At 40.6% G+C, this 14,817-nt stretch overlaps 1 protein-coding gene across 1 annotated transcript in view; it reads right to left on the bottom strand.

Moving 5' to 3' along the window:
* PATL2 (PAT1 homolog 2) overlaps positions 1 to 14,817 on the bottom strand; it is a 51,244-nt gene that overhangs the window by 34,788 nt on the left and 1,639 nt on the right. The gene's annotated exons all lie outside the window — the stretch shown is intronic.

Below are 14,817 nucleotides of genomic sequence, written 5' to 3'. Positions count from 1 at the left end.
CCACACAACGCCCCTTTTCAGCATGAAGTGGCCAGAAAGAGTCATCGTCCACCACCCACTAAAAGCAGTTAGGGACACCATCTTGGCCAACATGGTGAAACCTGGTCTCTACTAAAAATACAAAAAAAATTAGCTGGGCGTGGTGGCACGCGCCTGTAGTCCCAGCTACTAGGGAAGCTGAGGCAGGAGAACCACTTGAACCCGGGAGGTGGAGGTTGCGGTGAGCCGAGATTGCACCACTGCACTCCAGCCTGCCGACAGAGTGAGACTCTGTCTCAAAAAAAAAAAGCAGTTAGGGTTACCACTCCAGAGGGGGGAGTGATACAGGAATTAAGACGAAATTAATTAGGGTACAGAAGTTTGCCTTTCAACGAAAAGCAGCCCCAAATTATTTTCCTTTCTAACAAAGAGCAGCCTGTAAAACTGAGCTGCAGACATAGATGCCTGCAGTTGAGCCACTCATGTTCAAGATGGCAGCTCCATCTTCCGTTCTCTTTGTTAGCCACTTATACAGTAAGGAGCAGACAAGATGGCGCTGGCCAAGGGGAAAGTTCATTTGCATAATAAGATTAGGGTGGGATGGCCAGCCTTCCCCTCACCTCTGTAAATGTCATACCTGATGGAACCAATCTGTGAGCCCTACGTAAATCACACACTGCCTCCTAAAGCCTGACTATAAAATCCAGGGCACCGGCTGCCTGCAGGCCTTTTCCTCAGAAGTTCCCTCTCTCTCACTAGATAGAGAGCTGTTTTCCTTTCTTTCTTTTGCCTATTAAACCTCCACTCCTAAACTCAAAACAAAAACAGTCACAAGCCCACCAAGTTCTGTTTACTCCCGTGGCCTTGCCTGCTCCTTCTGTGTCTATGATGGATCTGTGGACACATCTCTCACCATTTTGTGCTGTTTATTTTGTTTTAAACTTCTGATTCTTTACCAAATAATTCTTCCTGGCTTCCTCGCAGTTGTTTTAGGGCAAGAGTTCAGAAAGATCCAAACCACCAGAGAGTAGAGAGCACCTGATTAGAAGCAGGTCTAACAGTGTCAGGGGGCAGCCAGAAAGGACCCCACACTAACTGGTCAGAGGCAAGTGTCAGCTCCACAAGCTGGAAAGTGGGAAGCTATGGCTGAGAAGCATTTGTCAAAAGGGAAAAAGAATATTTGGAGGAGAATGTTGATTTTTAATAGTGGTGCACGGAATCCAAGGCAAGATAGAAAATATCCAGGTTAGAATTCTGCAGTTTTAAGTAGGAACTGAGATGAAGAGCCAAGTACTGTACCTACAAGGGAAAACATCCCTAAAGGAGGCTGTGCCAGTAATTTAGTAACTAGGTATAATCTTCCCCAGGGAAAATTCTGGGTCTGTCCTACTACTCCCACACAATTAAGAGATTTTGGCTTCAACATTTACCTAATCCATTTCTGCATCCAAGCTGACAGGTGATGCTACCTCTGATGCCTTTTATGCTTTTAATGGGCTTATAATTAAGGATGAATAATACATTTACAACTATGGTTATTACCAGGAGAGGATTTGGGAGAAATTAGGACTTTTATATTTCTGTACTACTTGATTTTTTTACATCAAGTTTATATAATTTTCCCAGTAAAAACAAATTTGGCATCTGATAGACTGCAATGGTTACACACAAGCCTGTGAGACAGGTTCTCTGCCTACTGGATAATTTAATTCCCAACTTTTGTCTTTCCTTTCATTCTCCCTCAAATAAAGATAATAGTACTCGCCTCATATGGATCCTGGGAGATTTTTTCCCCCTCCAAGGTATAGTGTCTGACTTAGTAACTGCCAATTAAAAAAAAAATCCCTCTTTGTGTTCTATTTTTTGGGGGGCCTGTTGCTCATTATGCAACTGCTCTCAAATCTGAAAAGTCAGTCAGGCTGAACATCTTAGGTAGCTGCTCATTAATTATCGGGCTGATTTTAATTACAGATTGGAATCTCCTGGTGGGCAGCGTCTGGCGTCTTCTGCTTTGAATTCCTTAGAGGTACTTACATTTGCCAAAAAGCCTGCACTCAACCAAAATTTGCTGAATTTAATAGAATTAACACATAAGATTGAGGATTTTGAGTTCCAAAACAGATTTAACCATGAGGTACTTTGGAGCAGGTAGCAATCTTCAAACTCCTTAAATTATACCATTTAACAATGGTTTTAACTATCTCCTCCTCCTCCTCTTTCTCATCTTCCTCTTTCTTCTCCTCCTCCTCCCTCTTCCTTTTCCCCTTCCTCCTCCTTTCTCCTCCTCCTCTCTTCTTTTTCTCCTCCTCCACCTCCTTCTTTCTTTTCCTCTTCCTCCTCCTCCCTTGTTTCTTCTTCTTGCTCCTACTCATTCTTCTTCCTTCTTCTTCTTTCTTCTTCCTCCTTCTTCTCCCTCCTTCTTCTTCCTTCTTCTCCTTTTTGACCAATCAAGTGAAGCAGTGGAAGTGGAGAAGGAACAAAGAAATCTGTGACTGTGATGAATTAGTTGTAAACACCACTGTACTTGAACCAACCTTAATTTTCTTCTTTATAGTTTTTAGTATGTTCTAGTTTTCCATCATGTACATATATTACTTTTATAAACAGAAAAAAGTAAATGTCAGTTAAAAAAATAATATTACACATCTTGGTGCTGGTTCCTGTGTATCTACTTCCCCTCACCTTCTCATTTGCTTCATATCTTGGTGCTAGTTGCTCTGTAGCTACATCCCCCTCACCTTCTCATTTGCTTCTATTCTTGCCCTGGTCTCCAAAGCCTCCCAATTACTTCTTCTTATGGATCCCTTCTCAGAAAGTGCCCAGAGTTATTTTCTAGCGGAAAGATTGAGGCCTTTGGAATCCACTAGACCAAGATTTGAATCGCAGCTCAGTGAAATCATGGGAAGTATCTTACCTCTCTGCATCTCAGTCTCCGTATCTGTAAAGGAAATAACACCTACCTTCTAGATTGTTGTGTACTTTGGGTCAGCAGCTTTCCCACTTTATTTTTTTTATTATTATTTTAAAAAATTGAGATGGGGCTCTTGCTATGTTGCCCAGGCTGGTCACGAACTCATGGGCTTAAGTGATCCTTCTGCTTCAGCCTCCTAAGTAGCTGGGACTACAGGTGCATACCACCATGCCTGGCTTGGTCATTTTGTTTAATTTTTTTATTTTTATTTTCTGTCTTTAAATTTTTTTAATTTTAACTTTTACTTTAATTTTCATGGGTACGTAATGGGTGTGTGTGTATATACATATGAAGTACATGAGATATTTTGATACAGGTATAATAATCACATCAGGTAAAATGGTGTATCTCTTACCCCAAGCATTTATCCTTTCTTTGTGTTACAAATAATCCAATTATACTATTTTAGTTATTTTTACTATACAATAAATTGTTGACACTAGTCACCCTGTTGTGTTATCAAATACCAGATCTTATTCATTCTATCTAATTATATTTTTGTATCCATTAACCATTTCTCCTTCTCCCTCCCCCACTACTCTTCCAAGCCTCTGATAACCATTATTCTACTCTCTATTTCCATGAATTCAGGTGCTGTAATTTTTAGCTCCCACAAAGAAGAACACACAAAGCTTGTCTTTCTATGCCTGGCTTACTTTACTTAACATAATGACCTCCAGTTCCATCCATATTGTTGCAAATGACAAGAATTCACCCTTTATTATGGCCAAACACACTCCATTGTGTATGTGTACCACATTTTCTTTATCCATTCATCTGTTGATGGACACTTAAGTTGCTTCCAAATCTTGACTATTTTGAATAGTGCTGCAATAAACATGAAAATGCAGATACCTCTTTGATAGACTGATTTTCTTTCTTTTGAGTATATACCTAGGAGTAGGATTGCTGGATCATCTGGTTGCTGTATTTTTAGTTTTTTGAGGAACCTCCAAGCTGTTCTCCATAGTGGCTATACTAATTTCCATTCCTACCAACAGCGTATGAGGGTTCCCCTTTTCCCCACATCCTCATCGGCATTCGTTATTGTCTGTCTTTTGGATAAAAGCCATTTTAATGAGGGTGAGGTGATATCTCATTGTAATTTTGATTTGCATTTGTCTGATGATCAGTGATGGTGAGCACCTTCTCAGATACCCGTTTGCCATTTGTATGTCTTCTTTTGAGAAATGCCTATTCAGATCTTTTGCCCATTTTTAAAATTGGATTAGTAGATTTTTTTCCTATAGAGTTGCTTGAGCTCATTTTATATATAAAATATATATGTAAAATATATATATAATATATATATATTATATATAAAATGTGAGATGGATTTGTTTGTAAATATTTGCTCCCGTTCTGTAGGCTGTCTCTTCTCTGTTGTTTCCTTTGCTGTGCAGAAGCCTTTAAGGGTATTACTCAAGAAATTTTTGCCCAGTCTAATGTCCTGGAGAGTTTCCCCAATGTTTTCTTTTAGCAGTTTCATAGCTTGAGGTCTTAGATTTAAGTCTTTTTATTTTCTTTTTGAGACAGGGTCTCACTGTGTCACCCAGGCTAGAGTGCAGTGGTCTCAGCTCACTACAACCTCTGCCTCCCAGCTTAAAGCGATTCCCGTGCCCCAGTCTCTTGAGTAGCTGGGATTACAGGTGTTCATCAACATGCCCCGCTAATTTTTTGTATTTTTAGTAGAGACAGGGTTTTAGCATGTTGGCCAGGCTGGTGTCAAACTCCTGGTCAAGTGATCCACCCACCTTGGCCTCCCAAAGTGCCAGGATTACAGGTGTGAGCCACCATGCCCAGCCAGATTTAAGTCTTTATTCCATTTTTATTTGATTTTTGTATATGGTGAGAGATAGTGGTCTAGTTTCATTCTTCTGCATATGGATATCCAGTTTTCCCAGCACCATTTATTGAAGAGAGTGTCCTTTCTCCAAAGTAGGTTTTTGACAACTTTGTAGAAAATAAGTTTACTGTAGATGTATGGATTTGTTTCTGGGTTCTCTATTCTGTTTCATTGGTTTATGTGTCTGTTTTTATGCCAGTATCATGCTCTTTTGGTTACTGCGGCTTTGTAGTATAATTTGAAGTCAGGTTGTGTGATTGTTCCGGTTTTGTTCTTTTTGCTCAAGATAGTTTGGGCTGTTCTGGGTCTTTTGTGGTTCCATATAAATTTTAGGATTGTTTTTTCCATTTCTGTGAAGAATGTAATTGGTATTTTGATAGGGTTTACATTGAATCTGTATATTGCTTTAGGTAGTATGGATATTTTAACATATTGAGTCTCCCAATCCATGAACATGGAATATCTTTCCATTTTTTTGTGTCCTCTTCAATTTCTTTCATCAATGTTTTATAGTTATCATTGTAGAGATCTTTTACTTCTCGGTTAAGAAGGTATTTAATATTAGGTATTTAAATTTAATATTATTTGTAAAATAAAAATAAATGATTATATGTTGATTTTCTTTTTCTTTTCTTTTTTTTTTTTGAGATAGAGCCTCACTTTGTCACCTAGGCTGGAGTGCAGTGGTGCCATCTTGGTTCGCTGCAGCCTCCACCTCCTGGGTTCAAGTGATTCTCCTGCCTCAGCCTCCCGAGTAGCTGAGACTACAGGTATGTGCCATCACACCTGGCTAATTTTTGTATTTTTAGCAGAGATGGGGTTTCACCACATTGGCCACACTGGTCTTGAACTCCTGACCTCAAGTGATCCGCCCAACTTGGCCTCCCAAAGTGCTGGGATTACAGCCATGAGCCACCATGCCTGGCCTGTATGTTGACTTTGTATCCTCCAACTTTACTGAATTTATCAGTTCTAATAGTTTTTTGGTGGAGTCTTTAGGTTTTTTTCAAACATGAGATCATATCATCTGCAAATAAGGATAATTTGACTTCTTCCTTTCCAGTTTGGATGCTCTTTATTTCTTTCTCTTGTCTGCTCTAGCTAGGACTTCCAGTACTTTTGAATAATAGTGGTGAAAATGGGCATCTTTGTCATGTTCCAGATCTTTGAGAAAAGCCTTTAGGTTTTCCCCTAATTCACTATAATACCAGCTATGGGTTTGTCATATAGCTTTTACCGTGTTGAGGTATGTTCCTTCTATGTCCAGTTTTTGGGGGGGTTTTAATCATGAAGGGATGTTGAATTTTATCAACTGTTTTTTTCAGCATCAGTTGAAATGATCGTATGGTTTTTGCCCTTCATTCTGTCGATATATCACATTGATTGGTTTATGTATGTTGAACCATCCTTGCATCTCTGGGATAAATCCCATTTGGTCATGATGAATGATTTTTTTTTCATTGGAAAGATACTGCAGATGAGATGAATAATCACTTTAATGTGTTGTTGAATTCATGCTAGTATGTTGCTGAGGATTTCTGCATCAGGGATATTTGCCTGTAGTTTTTTTTTTTTCTATAAGTATGTCTAGTTTTGGCATCAAGGTAATACTGGCCATGTAGGTGAGTTTGAAAATACTCCCTCCTCCCTATTTTTCAGAATAGTTTGAGTAGGGTTGGTGTTTTGGGTCTTTCTTGCATTGCTATAAAGAAATAACTGAGGCTGGGCATGGTGGCTCATGTCTGTAATCCCAGCACTTTGGGAGGCTGAGGCAGGCAGATCACTTGAGGCCAGGAGTTTGAGACCAGCCTGGCTAACATGGTGAAACCCCATCTCTACTAATGAAAATTAGCTGGGTGTGGTGGTACACACCTGTTCTTTCAGCTACTCAGGAAGCTGAGGCATGAGAATTGCTTGAACCCAGGAGGTAGAGGTTGCAGTGAGCTGAGATTGCACCACTGCCCTCCAGCCTGGGTGACAGAGCGAGACTCCGTCTCAAAAAAAAAAAAAAAAAAAAAGAAATACCTGAGGCCGGGAAATTTACAAAGAAAAGAGTTTTAATTGGCTTATGGTTCTGTAGGCTGTACAAACATGGTGCTGGCATCTGCTCAGCTACTGGGGAGACCTCAGGGAGTTTTACTCATGGCAGAAGGGTGCCAGGCACTTCACATGGTAAGATTTGGAGCAAGAGGTGGTGGGGGGAGGTGTCACATTTTACCAACAACCAGATCTCTCAAGAATGCACTCACTATTGCAAGGACAGCACCAAGCCATGAGGTATCTGCCCCCATGATCCAAACACCTATCACCAGGCCCCACCTCCAATACTAGGGATTACAATTCAACATGAGATTTGGGTAGGGACAAATATTGAAACTATATCAGTTGGTATTAGTTCTTCTTCATATGTTTAGTAACATTTAGCAGTGAAGCCATAGAGTCCTGGGCTTTTATTTGTTACTTGTTATTGGTCTGTTCTGGTTTTGGATTTCTTCAAGGTTCGATCTTGGTAGGTTGTATGTGTCTAGGAATTTATCCATTTCTTCTAGGTTTTCCAATGTATTGGCATGTAGTTGCTCAGAGTAGCCTCTAATGATCGTTTGAATTTCTGTGATATTGATTGTAATGTCTCCTTTTTCATCTCTGATTTTATTTATATGAGTCTTCTCTCCTTTTTTTCTTAGCGAGTCTGGCTAAAGAATTGTTGATTTTTGTCTTTAAAAAACAACTTTTCTTTTTGTTGATCTTTTCTATTGTTTCCTTCCTTTCAATTTCATTTATTTTTGCTGTCATCTTTATTACTTCTTTTCTTCTAATAATTTTGGGTTTGGCTTGCTCTTGCTTTTCTAGTTCTTTGAAATGCATCATTATGTTGTTTATTTGAGGTTTTTCTGTTTTTTTTTTTTTAATGTAGGTTCTTATGGCTATAAACTTTCTTCTTATTACTGCCTTCTCTCTATCTCATAGGTTTTGGTATGTTGTGTTTCCATTATCATTTGTTTCCAGAATTTAAAAAATTTCCTTCTTAATTTCCTTGTTGACCCACAGTCATTTAGGAGCATACTTTTTAATTTCCATGTATTTGTATAGTTTCAAACATTCCTCTTGTTATTGATTTCTGGTTTTTTTCCATTGTGGTCAGAGAAGATATTTGATATAATTTCAATTTTTTAAGACTTATTTTGTGGTCTAACATTTGGTCTATCCTTGAGAATGATCCATGTGCTGAGGAGAAGAATGGGTATTCTGTAACCATTGGATAAAATGTTCTGTAAATATCTATTAGATCTGGCCGGGCACGGTGGCTCACGCCTGTAACTCCAGCACTTTGGGAGGCCAAGGCAGGTGGAGCACAAGGTCAGGAGATCAAGACCATCCTGACTAACACGGAGAAACCCCATCTGTACTAAAAATACAAAAAAATTAGCTGGGCATGGTGGTGGGTGCCTGTAGTCCCAGCTACTCGGGAGGCTGAGGCAGGAGAATGGTGTGAACCTGGGAGGCGGAGCTTGCAGTGAGCCGAGATCACGCCACTGCACTCCAGCCTAGGCAACAGAGTAAAACTCCATCTCAAAAAAAAAAAAAAAAATCTATTGGAGCCATTTGATCTATAGTGAAGATTAAGTCTGATGTTTCTTTGTTGATTTTTGGTCTGGATAATCTGTCCAATGCTGCAAGTGGGGTGTTGAAGTCTCCAGCTATTATTGTATTGGGGCCTATCTCTCTCTTTAGCTCTAATAATATTTACTTTATATATCTGGGTGCTCCAGTTGGAGTGCATATATTTTTACAATTGTTATATACTCTTGCCAAATTAACCTCTTTTCATTATATAATGACCTTTGTCTCTTTTTATAGTTTTTGTCTTGAAATCTATTTTGTCTGATGTAAGCATAGCTATTCATGATCCTTTTTGGTTTCCATTGGAATGGAATATATTTTTCCATCCCTTTGTTTTAGTCTATGTGTGTCTTTATGGGTAAAGTGTGCTCCTTGTAGGCAACAAATCACTGGGTCTTGCTTTTTTTTTTCTTTTTTAATCCATTCAGCTACTCTATGTCTTTTGAATGGAAAGTTTAGTCCATTTAGATTCAATGTTATTATTGATAAGTAAGGACTTACTCTTGCCATTTTGTTATTTGTTTCCTAGTTGTTTTGTGGTCCTCTGTTCCCTCCTTCTTTTGTTCCTGTCTTCCTTTCTGTGAAGGTGATTTTCTCTGGTAGTATTTAAAAATTTCTTGCTTTTGATTTTTTGTGTATCTGTTGTATGTTGTTTTGGGGATCTTTTTTGGGATGGGGGTCTCGCTTTGTCACCCAGGCTGGAGTGCAGTGGTGCGATCTTGGCTCACTGCAACCTCTGCCTTTCAGGCTCAAGTGATCTGCCCATCTCAGCCTCCCAAGTAGTTGGGACCACAGGTGAGTGCCACTATGTCTGGCTTTTTTTTTTTTTTTTTTTGGTAGAGACAAGCACTTTTGTAGAGACAGCACTTTCACTGTGTTTTCCAGGCTGGTTTCAAACTCCTGAGCTCAAGCCAAAGGCCTGCTTTGGCCTCCCAAAATGCTAGGATTACAAGTGGGAGCCACCACCACCAGCCCCTGTTGTATGCTTTTTTTATTTCAGGTTACCATAAGGCTTGTATTTAATATTTTATAACCCATTATTTATTATTTTTGGCATATTCACAACATAGTCCATTATTTCAAACCAATGACAACTTACCACTGATTACATAAATAAAGAAGCAAAGAAAAAATTAATAAAAACTCTACACTTTAACTTTGTCCTCCTACTTTTTAATTCTTTGTTGTTTGTGTTTATGTCATACTGTACTGTCTAATGTCTTGAAAAGTTGTTATAGTTATTAGTTTTGACTGGTTCACATTTTGGTCTTTCCACTCAAGATATGAGTAGTTTACATACCATGATTACAGTGTTATAATATTCTGTTTTTTTTCTGTGTACTTCCAATTACCAGTGAGTTTTAAACCTTCAAATTATTTTTCATTGCTCATTAATGTCCTTTTCTTTCAGATTAAAGAACTCCCTTCATTGTAGGACAGGTCTGGTGTTGATGAAATCCCTCAACTTTTGTTTGTCTAGGAAAGTCTTTATTTCTCCTTCATATTTCAAGGATATTTTCACCAGATACACTATTCTAGGATAAAATATTTTTTCCTTCAGTGCTTTAAATATGCCATGCTAGTCTTCCCTGGCCTGCAAGGTTTCCACTGGAAAGTCTGCTGCCAGACATACTAGAGCTCCATGGTATGTTATTTGTTTATTTTCTGTTGCTGCTTTTAGGATCCTTTCTAAATTCTTGACCTTGGGAGTTTGTTTATTAAATGTTTTGAGGTAATCTTCTTTGGATTGAATGTTTGGTGTTCTATAACCTTCATATTTTGAATATTGATATCTTTCCCTAAGTTTGGGAAGGTCTTTGTTACTATCACTTTGAATAAACTTTCTACCTCATCTCTCTCTCTACCTCCTCTTTAAGGCCAATAACTCTTTTTTTTTTCTTTTCGAGACTGAGTCTCACTTTGTTGCCCAGGCTGGAGTGCAGTGCTGTGGTCTTGGTTCACTGCAGCCTCCACCTCCCAGGTTCAAGCAATTCTCCTCCCTCAGCCTCCAGAGTAGCTGCGATTAAAGGTACCCGCTGCCACGCCCAGCTAATTTTTGTATTTTAGTTGAGACAGAGTTTCATGATGTTGGCGAGGCTGCTCTTGAACTCCTGACCTCGTGATCTGCCCACCTCAGCCTCCCAAAGTGCTGGGATTACAGGCGTGAGCCACCGCACCTGGCTGCAGCCAATAACTCTTAAACTTGCCCTTTTCAGGCTATTTTCTAGATCTTGTAGGCATGCTTCATTTTTTATTCTTTTTTCTTTTGTCTCTTCTATTTTCAAATTGCCTGTCTTCAAGCTCACTAATTCTTTCTTCCACTTGATCAGTTCTACTGGTAAGAGACACTGATGCACCCTTGTGTATGTCAGTTTCATTTCTCAACTCCATAATTTTTGCTTCTTTTTAGTTATTTCAATCTCTTTGTTAAAGTTATATGATAGGATTCTGAATTCCTTCTCTGTGTTAGCTTTAATTTCTTTGAGTTTCCTCAAAACATTTTTTTTTTTTTAGACAGAGTCTTGCTCAGTTGCCCAGGCTGGAGTGCAGTGGCGTGATCTTGGCTCACTGAATCTCCACCTCCCAAATTTTAAGCAATTCTCCTGCCTCAGCCTCCTGAGTAGCTGGGAATACAGGCACACGCCACCACGCCCAGCTATTTTTGTATTTTTAGTAGAGATAGGGTTTCACCATGTTGGCCAAGCTGGTCTTGAACTCCTGAGCTCAAGTGATCTACCCACCTTGGCCTCCCAAAATGTTGGGATTACAGGTGTGAGCCACTGTGCCTGGCCAAAACAGCTATTTTGAATTCTGTTTCAAAGGTCACATATCTCTGTTTCTCTGGGATTGGCCTCTGGTGCCTTATTCATTTGATGAGGTCATGTTTTCCTGGCTGGTCCTGATGCTTGTGGATGTTCATCAGTGTCTGGGTTAAATATTTATTATAGTCTTCGCAGTCTGGGCTGTTTGTATCTGTCCTTCTTGGGAAGGCTTTCCAGGAATTCAGAGGAACTTGGGTGTTGTGATCTAAGTTTTTGGTCACTGCAGCTGTATCTGCATTAGAGGGCACACCAAGCACAGAAATGCTCTGGCTCTTTCACAGTCTGTTGTATGTTTTTTGATTTGAGGTTACCATGAGGTTTGCAGATAACATTTTATCACTCATTATTTTAAACTGCTGACAACTTAACACTGATTACTCATAGAGGCACTGCCATGGTGGTCTTGGATAAGATCTGGAAGAATTCTCTGGATTACCAGGCAGAGACTCTTATTGTCTTCCCTTATTTTCCCCCAGACAGTCTTTCTGTGATCAGCTGCCTGGAGTTGGGGGAGAAGTGACACAAACACCCCTGTGACCACCACCACTGGGACTGTGCAGGGTCAGACGTGAAGCCAGCATAGTACTAGTACTGGGTCTTGCCCAAGGCTTGTGGTAACCACCGCCTGGCTACTACCTATGTTCACTCAAGGCCCTATGGCTCTAAAATCAGCAGGTGGCAAAGCCAGCCAAGCTTATGTCCCTCTCTTTAGGGTGGCAAGTTCCCCCCAGCCTGGGGAGAATCCAGAGATGCCTTCCAGGAGCTGGGGCCTAGTCAGAAGCCTTAGGAATCTACCTGGTACTCTATTGTACTGCAGCTGAACTGGCATCCAAGCCACAAGACAAAGTCCTTCCCACTTTTCCCTCCCCTTTCCACAAGCTGAGGAGTCTCTTGCCACGGCCACTTCCACCCCAGGCCTGTAGTGGGTACTGTCTGGCTACTGCTGATGTATACTCAAGGCCCAAGGGCTCTTCAGTAAGCTTGTGGTGAATGCTGCCCAGCCTGGGACTCACCCTTCAGGGAAGTGGGCTCCCCTCTGGCCCAGAGCAGGTTCAGGAATGCTATCTAAGAGCCAAAGCCTAGAATCAGGGACCCTAAGAGCCCACTTGGTATTCTAACCCCACAGTGGCCAAGTCCCCTTTACTCTTTCCACTTCTTTTCTCAAGCAGAAGGAATTTCTCCCCATAGCCACCACAGCTGGAATGTGCTGGGTCACACCTGCACGTCTCTGAGTCTCACCCAAAGTCCATGATGAGTACTACCTGGCTACTTCTGATTATTCAGGGCCAAAGGGCTCTTTAGTCAGCTGGTGAGGAATCCTGCCAGGACTAGTCCTTACCTTCAAGGCAGCAGGTTCCCTTCTGGCCCAGGGTGTGGCTAGAAATGTCAGCTTGGAGCTATAGCCTGGAATGTGGGCCTCAGGACTTTGCCTGGTACCCTATCCTACTGCAGCTGAGCTGGTATCCAATGCAAGACAAAGTCATCTTTGTTCTTCCCTCTCCTCTTCTCAAGCAGAGGAAAGAAGTCTCTCTCTGAGCTCTGAGCTGCCCTGCCTGGGGTTGGGAGAGGGGTGGTGCAAGCAATCCCTTGGCCATCCCAGCTAGTGTCTCACTAGGTTGTGTGCCCCCCACATTCACTGGCTCTGAGCCCAGCACAGCAACAGGACTTACCCAGGAATTGCCATCCTTGTGGTCTAGATTGCCTTTCAAGTTTATGTAGAACCTCAGAGCACTTCAGCCCATGGTGGGGAGGCTTACTGGAACTCAGGTTCCCACTGCTGGGATGGATGATTTGCCTCTAGCTAGGGCTGGTCTAAATGATCCCTCCATGGGACCTGGGTGAGTTCTTCCCAGTGTTGCTTTGTGCTATGACTGGGCAGCACTGAGTTCCAATGCAAAGTCTGAAAATCACTGCACTCTTCCTCTCCCAGAAGCACAGATTCTTTCCATGCCAGGTGGCTGCTGCCGGGGAGTGGGGGAGAGATAGCATTTAGCAATTCAAGACTGTCTTACCGTCTTCAGTTACTCTTTCAGTGATACGAAGTTAAAACCAGGTACTGTGATCACTCACCTGATTTTTGGTTCTTATGAAGGTGCTTTTTTGTGTGTGGATAGTTATTCAATTTGGTGTTCCTGCAGGGAGCAGGATTAGTGGAGGCTTCTATTCAGCCATCTTGCTCCACCTCCCCTGGCTATGTCCTTTTAAATATTTATAATCAACATACAATAAATTACACTTAAAGTATACAATAAGTTCTAAAATATAACTGTGAAATCATCATCGAACTCTAGATAATTAACATATCCATCAACCCTAAAGTTTCCTCATGTTTATATGATCTCCTTTCCGTCTAGAAACCACTCATCTACTTTCTGTCATATAGATTATAGTTTGCCTTTTCTGGAGTTTTATATAAACAGAATCATATAGTATATGCTCTTTTCTGTCTGACTTCTTTTATTTACCATGATTATTTCATCCATGTTACATGTATCAACAGTTTATTCCTTGTTTGTTGACGATAGTATTTCATTGTATAGATATATACGCCAATGGGTTTATTCATTTACCTGTTGATGTATGTTGGATCGTTTCCAGTTTTCAGCTATCACAAATAAAACTGCTATAAACATTAAAGTCCAAGTCTTTGTATAGACATATGCTTTCATTTTCTCTTGGGCAAATACCTTAGATGGAGTGGCTGGATCTTATGGCCAGTGTATGTTTAACTTTATAAAGAGCTGTTGAAGTATTTTCCTTTTTTTTTTTTTTTTCTTTTTGAGATGGAGTCTTGCTCTGTTGCCCAGGCTTGAGTGCAGTGGCGTAATCTCGGCTCACTGCAAACTCTGCCTCCCAGGTTCAAGCAATTCTCCTGCCTCAGCCTCCTGAGTAGTTGGGGTTACAGATGCCTGCCACCATGCCCAGCTAATTTTTGTATTTTTAGTAGAGACAGGGTTTCACCATGTTGGTCAGGCTGGTCTCAAACTCCTGATCTCAAGTGATCCACCCGCCTTGACCTCCCAAAGTGATCAGATTACAGGTGTGAGCCACCACGCCCAGCCCCAAATGGTTTATACCATTTTATATTCCCATCAGGATTGTATGAGAGTTCCAGTTCTTCTAAATTCTTGCCAACATTTACTATTTGGAATAAATGTTCATTGTAAAAAATTTTAAGAAGGTTATATAGGGAAAAAAAGGCCGCTATTAATCTGTTAATTGCACCACTGGGAAATAAAGCTATTAAACTGTCATATTTGTGGCTGGGCGTGGTAACACATACCTGTGATCCTAGCACTTTGGGAGGCTGAGGAAGGAGGATCACTTGAGACCAGGAGTTCGAGACCAGCCTGGGCAACACAGCAAGACTCTGTCTCCACAAAAAAATTAAAAATAAAAAAAAAGGAAATTGTCATGTTTGTAGACTTCCCAAATTTGCCCTCCTAGGCAAACAGTGCTCTTGTTTTTAAACAAATAGTTGTATATATAATTTTCACCCTCACTATTCAAAACATGTCATAAATGGTAAATCCAAGAAAAATACAGGTATTCCCTCCCCCAATAGAAAACTGTAAAAT

The sequence above is a fragment of the Hylobates moloch genome, unplaced genomic scaffold (assembly GCF_009828535.3).
Source record: "Hylobates moloch isolate HMO894 unplaced genomic scaffold, HMol_V3 SCAFFOLD_14, whole genome shotgun sequence".
Classification (NCBI taxonomy): domain Eukaryota; kingdom Metazoa; phylum Chordata; class Mammalia; order Primates; family Hylobatidae; genus Hylobates; species Hylobates moloch.
This window is presented reverse-complemented; position numbering and strand designations above follow the sequence as displayed.